The 12,860-nt window shown below is 31.8% G+C and overlaps 1 protein-coding gene and 1 long non-coding RNA gene across 2 annotated transcripts in view; both read left to right on the top strand.

Moving 5' to 3' along the window:
• The window catches only part of LOC143921428 (uncharacterized), a 339,615-nt gene that overhangs the window by 272,546 nt on the left and 54,209 nt on the right, over positions 1-12,860 (top strand). The gene's annotated exons all lie outside the window — the stretch shown is intronic.
• Positions 9,204-9,642, top strand: LOC143921696 (uncharacterized). The gene is made up of 3 exons (XR_013261451.1): positions 9,204-9,214; positions 9,270-9,415; positions 9,487-9,642. It is a non-coding gene; the product is annotated as an uncharacterized LOC143921696 (long non-coding RNA).

Genomic DNA, 12,860 nt, shown 5'->3' with positions numbered 1-12,860 from the left:
ATGAAATCAATAGTCATATGTTTTTTCTATTGATTGTAATTTTTTATTGATTTAAAATACTAATAATTAATTATCTTGCGAATTTTATAAATGAAAAACATTTTTTTTTTTTTTGTAATGTCATGTTTTATATTTCACTACGCCTACAAGAGTTTGGTTTTAATCTCAATACTTATCTGAACGTACTAATTCGAGTGGTGAGTGATTTTAAATTACAATATGAAATGCTCTAGGCGGGGGCGCTCATCGCTCGTAAGTAGGGATCCCAAATATTCGTCGACTTCAACTATTCGAATATCGAATAGTAAATCAAAAGCTATTCAAATATTCAAATATATTCGAAAATTAAAAAAAAGATAATTACGTATGTACTTAGCATACATTACATACATTATATTTATATATGTAATATATTACAATTAAAAAAAATAAACTAAAATACACACACATAAAATATAAGATAAAAATTTATAAACTCCTTCTGCTGTTATTAAAGATGCACTATTTTTGCTTAATTTTTTGATTGCGGTTTCAACGGGAGTATGAACATCAATTAAAATTTTCAAAATATCAATTTTATTCTTAGAAACAGTATTGAAATTATATTCTTTTAGTGCTATGGTTACACTTTCTTAAACTTGAATAAATCCATTGAATTCCACCTCGTTTTTACATCCAAGAATATTTCATTTTGGATGTAAAAATTTATTTTCTTTTTTCATTATGATTTCTTGTAAAAATGTTATATTTCGCCGGTGACTTCTTAAATATTCGTATTATTTTTCTGATGTTTTCTAAAACCTCGTAGAGATTACTATCGATCGAAAAGTGATTTTCTTCAAACATTTCTGTATTTAATAAATAAAAATCCGTTTCTTCACATGTATACATTTCATTTTCCTCATTATCTTCAATTTCATCACAATTATCCCTATTACATATTTAATTTTCTTCATAATCGTCAGCTTCTTCGTCATCACTCTTTTCATATTGATTTTGTGTATTTATTTTATAAAAAAATATATACACGAATAATATTCGAATAGTTGATGAAATATTTGAATAACGAATGGCTGAAAAATCAGACGAATAATTCGAATACTCGAATATTCGAATGTTCGATTGGGATTCCTACTCGTAGGTGTGAGCGTGAGCGAGTGAGATGGAATGATGCGCTCCCCATTCTTCATCTTGCTCTTGTATCATGCATTCGAAAATCCGTAACAGCATTTTTTAACTTAATTTAAATCATTTACCTCTGATTGAAAAGAATTGTCCTCGAGTTGTCTCTGATTGAAAAGAATTGTACTGAATTGACCTCGAGTGAAAATAATGAGTATATCTGTAATGCTGCTGATCAAACTTGGATATTTGTGACTCCAGTTTGATTGTTTCCTATCAGAGTTTGCCAATTTTTCTGATTTCATTGTTGAAACGGTTCCTCGATTGGCTAAAAAAAAAACCATCCTACCTACTATGTCACCACTATTTGAGTATGATTAGTGTACAATATAATTTATTTACAAGTTAAAATTCATAGACGTCATTAATTTCGAGTTTTCAATGTCTCGTAACTCAGCGACTTATGTATACAAATATGAAATTAAAATGCTGCATTGTTTGTAATTGGCCAAGAATTCACATTGGGGTTTACATGTTAGGTTTTCCTGGTATATATGTATATTATAAAATAAAATATATAATAAAATGTAAGAAAAGTATATTTTTACTTTAAGAATACGCTAGATAACTAATTACAAGTATTTTAAAGCAATAAAAAATCATAATCAATAGAAAAACATCAGACTATTGATTCCAATACTAACGTATTTTTAGTACAACATTATTTGATTTTTAGTTAAAGACTGCAAAAGATAAATAGCCTTGTAAAAAAAAGTTTTTTAAAAACAAACCTCTTTTTTAGTTTTGTATATAATATTAAGATATATAAATTATTATTTTGAATAAAAATACCAATAATTTTATTTTACTACCGCCATCTATGTATAAAACTAAAGACTACATAGACGTCACCCAGATTTCCAATTTGCAAACTTAAAACGCGTCTTAAACGATATTTTATCTCTATCGTAATGGAAAACGATCGGATAAGAGGCAAACTTTTTCCTTAATTGTAATCGTAAGTGAAACGTAAAGGAGGTCTGTAAAAATTGCGCAACGGAAGAAATCAACAAAAATCAATGTCATATTCGAATTACATCGGTCGAATTTAGTCTCCATTCCCGTTTTTAACTCTAATTTCAGTTGCTTAGTGTAATTTAATCAATTAAAAAATTAACTTAGTGAAATTATTTTATTATTATTATTTTTATTATTTTATTTTATTTCATACCAGGAAGGCATTACAGGTAAACCCCAATGCGCCTTCCTGGCCAAATTACAAACAATACAGCATTTTTTTTTTTTTATTATATACATAAGTCGCTAAATTACGAGACACTGACAAACTCGACAATTAACGAGACATCTATGAATTGTACATACATTTTTATTGTAATATTTACATTAATCATACTCAAATAGTAGTGACATAGTAGGTAGGAAGGATTTTTAGCCAATTTTTAATCGGGAATCGTTTCAACAATGAAATCAGAGAAAATTGGCAAACTCTGATAGGAAACGATCAACCAGGAGTCACAAATCCTGGTCTGACCAGCAGCATTACAGATATACTCAGAAAAATTCTTTTTCAATCGAGGTCAGCTCAAGGGATCGAACTCGGCGCCTCTCAGTGTTAAGCAGAAGCTTAACGACCGAGCCACGCTGCTGGCTAATTCCGTATGTCGGCTCTAAATTTAAAATTCACAGTTGCTTAAAAAACATGAGTCGTAATTGAAGCTGCGCACGGTAGAAATGAAACTTTTGAGGATGCACACGCCGAAATGAAGCGAAAGACTGTTCTAGAAGTAAATAATAAAACAGCACGCCTTTTTCATAACCATTTTCGTAACGCCCATATAAGTAATATATGAGCGTAGCGTGAAAAAGGTTTGAAGCTCCTGAAAGAGACGCCTCGAGTATGTGGAAAGTGGACGCGTTTGTAAAACACGATGCTAGTCAATTATCACAGACCACCTGTCTTATTATTATTGTGGAGCAAGGTTAATGCTGAATTTATTACCGTGCGATAGTCCATAAAAGTCCAAAGCACTTTAGAACCCAAACTGATCAAAAGCCTTCCGTAGAACCTTCGCGAGACATCCTAATTGTAACATGCATATTATATATCGACGTTTGAAAAGCGAATTAATAAATGTATATACATATGTGTGTATATCAAGATATAGCAGATAGTGGCAAACGTATAATTATCAATATATGCGTTTCATAATCTAGTTTTGCATTTAAGGTTCTGCTAATAGGTGTGTCTCAGATTCTCTATATGCACCTATGGATAATTAACACACTTGTGTGCACACGACCCGTTAAAAATGCATTCACTCGAGGTGGTTTCGCAATAATTTCGATCGATTTATGAGATCTTTGGTTGGTTTCAATTTTATCGGTTGAAAAAGTAATTAAATGAAATATTGCTATATATATATATATATGTATACACATAAATATATATATTTTTTTATACATATAGAAATACTTAGTTTTATTACTTTTATATATGTATGTATGTACATATATATATAGAAATATGTATGGATACATTTATAAATGTTTTATGTAATCTTAAAAAAACATCGCCTCTTAATAAGCTTGTCTTTTGAATATTGCTTAAATTGCAGTGGCGTGCGGTGACTTTTCAACCAGAGGATGCTGTTCAAAACACGATCAGTTTATTTTTTAAATTTTATTTTATTCTTCCAAACATTTTCATATTTATATTTATTAAAATGCCCTAGATGTGTTATCGTTTTTGAATGAATATTCAATATTGGTGTGGGTTTTCGGCTCATAACAATAATCTCTTTTTCATTATATGGAGAAGCAAATGTCCTTTTTAGTACATTTTTAATTAAACAATTGCAGTTATCATTAACAACGGCGATGAATCCACTTGCATTTTTACTTTGGCTATTTATGTTTAGGGCCATAATAAATAATAATTTAAGGACGTAATTAATTACAATAAAATAACATAGGACGTAACGTACGAAATATCAATCAACGAATCAAGTGAAAGTCCATAAATAAAAAGCGAATCAAGTGTATACATACGCAAAATGAGATTTTGCTTCCAGAGCAAGTGTCGCGCGAGCGAGACGACTGTAGAGTTGTCTCACTCATGCGCATACGCAAGAGTGACAGCTCACTTGTGCGCATGCGCAAAAGATTTGTAGAGAACGTCAGCACCCATGGTAATACAAGCTTGATGGGAAAAAAGCACCGGTCGCGCAGACGGCTACGGCCTTTCAACGGGGGTGCTCGTTTATGTCAATTTTGGATCAGAAAAAAGATCGCATATATCATAATCACGTAATCAAAAATAAATGAAAGAGAAATAAAACTGAGAAATTCAGAAAATATTTTTGACGTAAATTTTAAGGTTGCACAGCATCCACAGCATACATGGTCGGCACGCCACTGATACATACATATGTATGTATGGATGTAAATACATAATATGTACATAAGTAATAAATATAAAATTCCTTACGTACGTATTAATGATCATAATATATGAGGGGTATAAAAGCAAAGGTGCCTATGTCCGCACATAGGACCTTGGCTTTTATAACCCTCATATATAATATCGCTATTCTGTCTGTGTGTCTGTGTAATACAACGCTCACCATACTATAATAGTCGATTCAATTCGACATACATATGTATGTACGTCACAGCTAAAACAATGTCAACAAAACGTACGAATATAATAAAAAAAGATAAAAACTTTTATATATACTGTTTGCTACCAATGTTTCCTCTAGGCTTATAAACGGTGGTAAGTCTTTGAGCAGTAAGCGCCATATATTGAAAATTTATTTATTTATTTAATTAATTAATTAATTATTTTTTCTATTGGTGTTTTATATTGTTTATATGTAGGTAGGTAGGTAGGTAGTTTTTAAAATTTGTTTTCATATTAAACAATTAAATATAAATATTAAATTAAATACATTTAAAAGGTATTTAAATACTATTTAATCGAACCGATTGATCGTCATATTTTTTTTAATTTAATAAATTATTATGCCAACACATGCTATGATATTTCATCGGGTACAACACTGGTGTTTAATAATGGTTAAAAAATCTCATATTTTACTTCCTTTTACTTTCATCGTATTAGTGGCTGCAGGCAGTTGACGGCAGACGTGCATTGATTTATAATACAAGAGCATTTATATACCTACATATATGTATTATAGTCTTCATTTATCAAATTTTGCTATAATTTTTCATAACTTGAAAATGAAATTGACTTAATAATGCAATTATTGAATTGACTTGAAAACAAAAATTTGTATTTTTACTTAGCTTGATATGAAATTTAAAAAAAATAATAATGGTTTACGTACATATTGCGAGCGCATGCTGGAGTTTCCACAACTGGAAACGATGAACTATAATAATCAGGGCAAAGTTCTTTTCCTATTGTTAACTTGGTAGAAAAACTTTTTATACAAGCTTTTTTTGTTGCTTGATATTTGTTACATGTATCGTTATTTGCCCTAATGGGTATCCTATGTACAATTATGAGTAAACTTCGGCTACTCGTTGGGGGGCAATTATAAATAACAATAGACTGTTCCATCAGTGTTCAAAGCAAAGAAACAAAAAAGCTTGTAAAACATGGTTTTTTTAAGAAATGCAAGTGACCCCTCAGTTGTTAGCATTAAGCGTTAACCACTGATTTTGATATAAAAATTTATTTTTAAATAAAAATATACTTTTTTCTAAAATAAATTAATAAGATGGTGCAGCGATCTACAGTCTCCTTTTTTCTTAAATACAGATATATATTTTACTTATTATATTTATTATAATCTCTCATCGCAAAGTTAACCTACCTACAAAATGACGCGACGCGATACGATAAGGAAATGACTACATAATTGCGGTAAATACAGCCATCGATCAATATATTTCAAATTTGATTAATTTTTTGGAATTAGAAATAAATATTTATTTATTTATTTATTCTAAACAGACCATTGTGGCATAACAGGAATTCCTAAAGTGCCACAATGGTCAAAAAAATATAACACAAAAACAAAATAACAATTAAACATAAACATAAATACATCCATACATAAACATAAAAAATAGCATTTAATAATAACAGATAAAGTAAAAATATCAAATAAAATATAGCATAAGGAATGCCTTGCACCTACAGCCAGCTTCAATAAATATGTAAGAAACAATTACAAATACTAAACATCCCTGTAAGGCCCAAATGGAAGAGAGTTAATCAAAATTTCACTCATAAATCACAATCAATCATGAAAACAATGATGAGCGCAGACTACCAGATAAATGGGTTAGAGAAATTTCCGACAATTTACGCTCACTAAGGTGGAAAATATCACATTCAGTCTCGGCAGCAACGATTTCATTAAGAAGTCGGATAGCTCTTGGAATAGGAGCCATTCGAAAAAGGACTGTGCGGGCAGGAGGTACAGCCAGCAAATGATGATGTCTACCACGCACATAGTGATTAGGGACATAAAGTCCCAACTGCTCCAGCAACAACGGGCATGAACGAAACGAATTAATGAGAAGTTTCTCCGAAGTTCAAGGGAATTATACCCAAGCATGCCCAAAAGGAAAGGAGTGGGGTAGAGATATGGGTAATACCCATATTCTTTCCTATATAGGAAACGAAGAAATGCTTTTGCACTTTCTCAATCATCAGAGAGTAATTTTTTTCATGCGGATTCCACACAATCGCATTATACTCTAGCTTACTTCTCACAAGCGAATTAAAAAGCAAGCGAGAAGACAAAGGATTGGAGAATAATCTTGCATATCTCAAAACAAATCCAAGTCGACAAACGGAAACGTCAGCGACTTTCTTGATATGGTTGTGAAAGGTGAGCTGAGGATCAAAAGTGATACCCAAATCGACAATAGATTCCACACGCTTCAACAAGACGGATCTAATGGAATATCCGTGACAATAGAGCGAATGTGCACGTCCATAGCTCATAATTGCACATTTGTTTAAATTAAGTTCAAGGCCTAAACTAGAACTGAACTCCAAGACAGCGTTAATATCAGCTTGAAGGAGAGAGGCTTGCCTCTCATCCTTGACAGCAAAAAATAATTTAACGTCGTCAGCAAACAAGAGACATGATGCATTACATAAAACTCTAGGGAGGTTATTAATAAGAATTGTAAATATAATACATATAATAGTATGTATTACATATGTAACCAGCAGAATGGACTTAGTGCTTAGCATAGACTCCAGGTCAATCGTTTCCTATCAGAGTTTGCCAATTTACCTGATTTTCATTGAAAACGAAAACAATAAAATTGACAACCTTTACCCATTTCTCACAATTTTCGAATTTTCAACATCTTAAATTTCGCTGATTCGTATAAAACGCTTCAAATATGTCCATTACTGTCTCACACGCTTAGAGTTATTCAGCATCTCGAAATTTAGCGATTTATATATAAAAAAAAGAATTAAAAAGTGCTGTGAAAATGTTAATTGATCAAGTTCGTCAAATTTTTCTATATATGTCTCTATGATGCTTTGTTAAAATTATTCCAAAATTGTATATCGATGTATGTAATTGGCCAGGAAGGTGTATTGGGGATTATATATGTATATGTTAGGCCTTCCTGGTATATATGTACGTATTTATATGTATGTAAAATAAATAAATGTACATTTTCACAGTGATTAAGTTAAAAGTAACCGCATGCAGATACGTCAGAGTTAAAACCATTGACTAATTGGCCGTATAAATGATTACAGCTTAGATTTATAACGAAATAAACTTGACACACAGTTTCTTGATACACATTTGCTATGAATATATCATTGCAGTTTAAGAATCTGAGAATATCAACATGTTTTAAATTCAAATTATCCCCATTCAAATGAATTCCACGACTTCGAAGACCGTTGGAATTCTCCTTTTCGCATTCGGGAATGTCGCTGATTTTTCACCACAAACGTAGATGGCCGTGTGCCGGAATCCATGCGAAACACACTTTGAGTGCAACTGCTCCAGAAACTCACACGAAGGTCGTTTTTTTCGCGCCATCACTTCCAAAGCACAGCGTTCATGTTCCAAGAATTCACCAGCTATATAAACTATCCAGAACCAGTGTAGATCATCAGTCAGTTTTTGAGTTCCAAGTGTATTGCACTATCACAAAAAAGCTCCAATCAAAATGCAGGCTTTCGTAAGTAGCTTAAAAATACACACATAGAAGGTGCGACAAAGAAATGGTCAATTTTTAAGTCCTAAAATTTTTTTGAATTTCAATTGAAAATCCAAATTGGAATCAACAATTTTACTTTAAAAATTGTCATATTTATTATATTGAACATAACGATTTGAATATTAGAAATTTCTTTAACTACTTTTGTATATGATTAAGTTGACTATAAATTTCTCTTAGTAAGTTGTAATAGTATCCATCAATATTTTAAATGAGAATTGAGTTAATTTACTCATTATTAAGGCTGATATTGTTTTATATATTAATAATATACTTAAATAGCGACATTATTTTGGTGAAAACTTTTTCAATCATACTGAAAGCTATCGAGTTGGAAAAGAAGTCCGATTTATTTGCCGCACCCAAAATTTCGCCAGTATGTATGTACTAAGGCAAATTGGGGTTACCTGTTGGGCCGTTCTGGTACAGATTAAAAAGATATATATGTATGTACATATATCTACATATACATATATGCTAACCACTAGTCCACGCTGCTGGTCAAATCTAATATAAATAATGAAAAAGAACGCTCTTTTCGTTACCATTTCTATATCGGTCATAGAAGTTTTAAACAAAAAGTTCAAAAATACTTCAAAAAAAGTTCAATAACTCATGTATAGTAGACTCAATTGATTTTCATTTTTTTTAGGTATTCTTCATGTTGGTGGCTGGTGCCGTAGCCATGCCTTATGGTCCAGTTGTATCATCAGGATGGGGAGCACCATCATTGGCCGTAGCCCATGCTCCAGTAGCCTATGCTCAGCCCATCGTTAAGCAAGTACTCCAACCCCAATACGTCCAAGCTGCTCCAGTAGTCCATGCTGCTCCAGTAGCCTACTCTCAGCCCATCGTTAAGCAAGTACTCCAACCCCAATACGTCCAAGCTGCTCCAGTAGTCCACGCTGCTCCAGTTATCCAACAACAATACGTCCACCAACCCCAATACGTTCAACAGCCCCAATACGTCCACTCTGCCCCGATCGTCAAAACTTTGGCCCCAGCTGCCAGCAGCTACTCCTCATTCTCCCAAGTGAGTATTCCAAAACTAAATCCACAGCGAGCTATCGTATTCGATTATCTAAAATGTTATGAAACTTTCAGCACGTGAGCCACCCACAAGTAGTGAAGGTAGCCCAGCCAGTGGCTTATGCCCAACCCATCGTAAAAGTAGCCCAACCAGTGGCTTATGCCCAACCCATCGTTAAAGTAGCCCAGCCCGTAGCTTATGCTCAACCATCATACGTCAAGCAAGTAGTATCCTCCCCACACGGCTGGTATTAAGAAGATGAAGATAATCATAATTGCCCCTCTGATCTGTGCTTCCTCCCTGTAGATATTATTTTTCGAAATTGTTGGATAATTCAACATACAAATGTACCTCCTTTTCCCTTTTTGTCTTTGTATTAATTATTTATTTACTTGTTGTATGACATTGAATCAGTTTGCGCACGAGAGTCGGCGAACTGCATGTTACGTGCGAAAAATTGTGATTGTTTGTTATTTTTGTTATTATTGCAGTTGATTTTTTCAATTGAATAAAAGGAAAATTTAACTGTTGAAATTTTGTTTCCATTTTTTTTATTTTGTAATCAAACGTGCTGAAATCTACGATTGGTTTTTCGATTGTGATTTTCGTGGAAACTTTCGTACGTTCACCCCAAACCTGTCAATCTGTACGTTAATCCATGTTAATCGACTTCCTGTTCTAATATTTAATGTGTATATATAATATATTAGAGTGAAAGGTTTCTTCTAAAATTATATTTTATTATTTTTTGTATTATTAATTTATAGATAGTTCAATTGTTTTTATTTTTAATAATTCAAGTTTTTTATTCAAACATTGTTGGGTTGATTTGTCATCTTCTTTTACATCTATATAAAGGGGAATGGTTTTTGTTAAAAATCTACAGTTTTCAATTGAGAACCATCATAATAGGTATACCATCTCATGGTATTCTTACTTAGAATGTACAAAGAATACAAACTTTTCTGAAAATTTTTAAATTATTAATTCAGTCGCCATTTAATACTTAGCGCGCTGTGATGGATAGCGAGTGACCAGGACTTACATATATAATATAATATTTTATTTTATTTCTCCAAATACACCGAATTCCGTGTCTTCATATTGTTGCATATGCTAATAGGAGCCGCCGTAATAATTGATTTTTGAGGATTATCAGGTGGCTTAAGTGGTTTCGAGGGCAACAATGGAGAATTAGATTACAATAATTAACCCAACAAATTTTGCGTTATTTTAACTTAAAACACACATCTTTTAATGGACGCTTAGAGTCTAGCACAGTGGTTAGTGGGTTTTTTGAACACAATATAGCAATTAAAACAGTAAGCAAAGAAGCATTTTTAGTATAATATACAGATTAAAGTACATAATAAATTTTATCTTTAGAAATAAATATATCCGCGAATGTTGCTTTGTTCGCCCAATTTGTAAATCTGTAGTTTTCCATCAGGAATCACCAAATTTTGTATTTTATCTCATACTAGTGTTGTGTCCGTTGATATTCCGACGGATCGTTTCGGAAAGGAATTAAATATATGAATTAAAATAAAGTTATATGTTATATATAAATATAATGTAAGGTAATTTATAGGCGCGCGCGCGTATTAATAGTAAAAAGTCAAGTGTGCTCATTATACGCTCGCCGATCCAGCCCATTCGCCAACGTGCAAATGATGAATGAGTGTGTATGGCTTCGTGAATGTGTATGTGTGTACGCTTCCGTGCATACGTAGGCGCATCTGACGCTGACGTGCCAAGTCTGGCACTCAATATCAGGAGCACATGTTAGGCAATTAGAACCAGGTTCGCAGATTTTCACTTCCTCACTTCCCCGCGTACCTGCATCTCCTCGACACGATCGGTCGTCACGCCATATCATGAATACCGTTATGTATAACGTATATTCCTGGTAGAAACAAATATATTTGTTGAAATCTCCATTGTTGATGCACTCGCACATCATTTTGAAATCTCCATTGTTAATTCACTAGTGAAAATATATTTTCACCAATTCAAGCAGTGAAAATGTATCAAAAAATGAATTTACAACGCTTATCTCTATAAATTTAACCCTAACAACCCAATCTTGAATAGGGCCAACCCTTACTTAACCTAACCTATCCTAACCCTTAAGTAATACCAACCATAAAAATCTAATCTTAAATGAAAAAAACCAACCCTGAAAATGTTATGATTTCACTGAAAACTCATTGAAAATATATTTTCACTTGAAATATAATTTCAAGTGAAAATATATAATTTATATAATATATATAACTTTTGCATATATAATTTATAGTTAGTTTTGGACCATTGTAGCATTACAGGAAGAACCTAATGCCCCACAATGGCCTACATTTGATAAAGAAAAACAAAAAATAAAATACAGAAAATAAAAAGCAAAAATGCAATGGCAGAAAAACATGATAAAATGAAAAAATAATTATTATTTTGAATAAAAATACCAATAATTTTATTTTACTACCGCCATCTATGTATAAAATTAATGACTACAGAGACGTCACCGAGATTAAAACTTTTCGAACTTGAAACGCTTCTTAAACGATATTTTATCTCTACCGTAATGGCGGAAGATCCATTTACTTATATTAATGACCAAAATGAGCAATATGGCAAAGTATGCAAACGATCGGATAAGAGGTAAATTGTCATCTGAATTGTAATCGTAAGTGAAACGTAAAGGAGGTTTGTAAAAAAAAAACAGAAAGCAAAAGTAAAATAATTCATAAAAAAAAGAACAAGGGTGTAAAAATAAAATAAATAAAATCCTCTAATCCTATTCTTAATTTCACAATGAACAAAAAAAAATAGTACCTAAATTTATACATAAGGAGAAAGAAAAAGAAAAGGAAAATAAAAAACAAAATCGCAGCAAGGCCCAAATGGAAAAGAGTAGATGAAGATTCCCCTCTAACTTAGATCGCATAACTTTTTGGAAAGGACTTTAATCGTAAATATATATGTACATATACATACATACATATAACAGATTACAACAAAATAGATATTTTGTTTAATTTGACTTTTTTTTATCGTGCGACCGAATAAAGATACATGTTACAATTTTCCAAAAAAAAAAGATTTTTATTATTTATTGATACACGTATCATTATTTAACAATATATATTTATAGTTAGTTTGTCTCAAGTGTAAGTGAAAGAGGCTCAAAATACTTAGCATATACCTATACAAACATACATACATTTATTTATTTAATTTATTATTTTAAAATAATAACAACAATAAAATGACCAGTGTGACCTGACAGGTTGCCCCAAAGCGTCACACCGGTCTTACAAAAAAAAAGAAAAATATAAAGAAAATAACAAAGAAAAAGCAATAAAAATTCCAATCATTCATCTCATTCAAATAGTCTCGTATTGAATCTCAAGAATACATATGTACATATATCGTGTATGGCTGTGTT

Source organism: Arctopsyche grandis, chromosome 13, assembly GCF_051622035.1.
Source record: "Arctopsyche grandis isolate Sample6627 chromosome 13, ASM5162203v2, whole genome shotgun sequence".
Classification (NCBI taxonomy): domain Eukaryota; kingdom Metazoa; phylum Arthropoda; class Insecta; order Trichoptera; family Hydropsychidae; genus Arctopsyche; species Arctopsyche grandis.
This window is presented reverse-complemented; position numbering and strand designations above follow the sequence as displayed.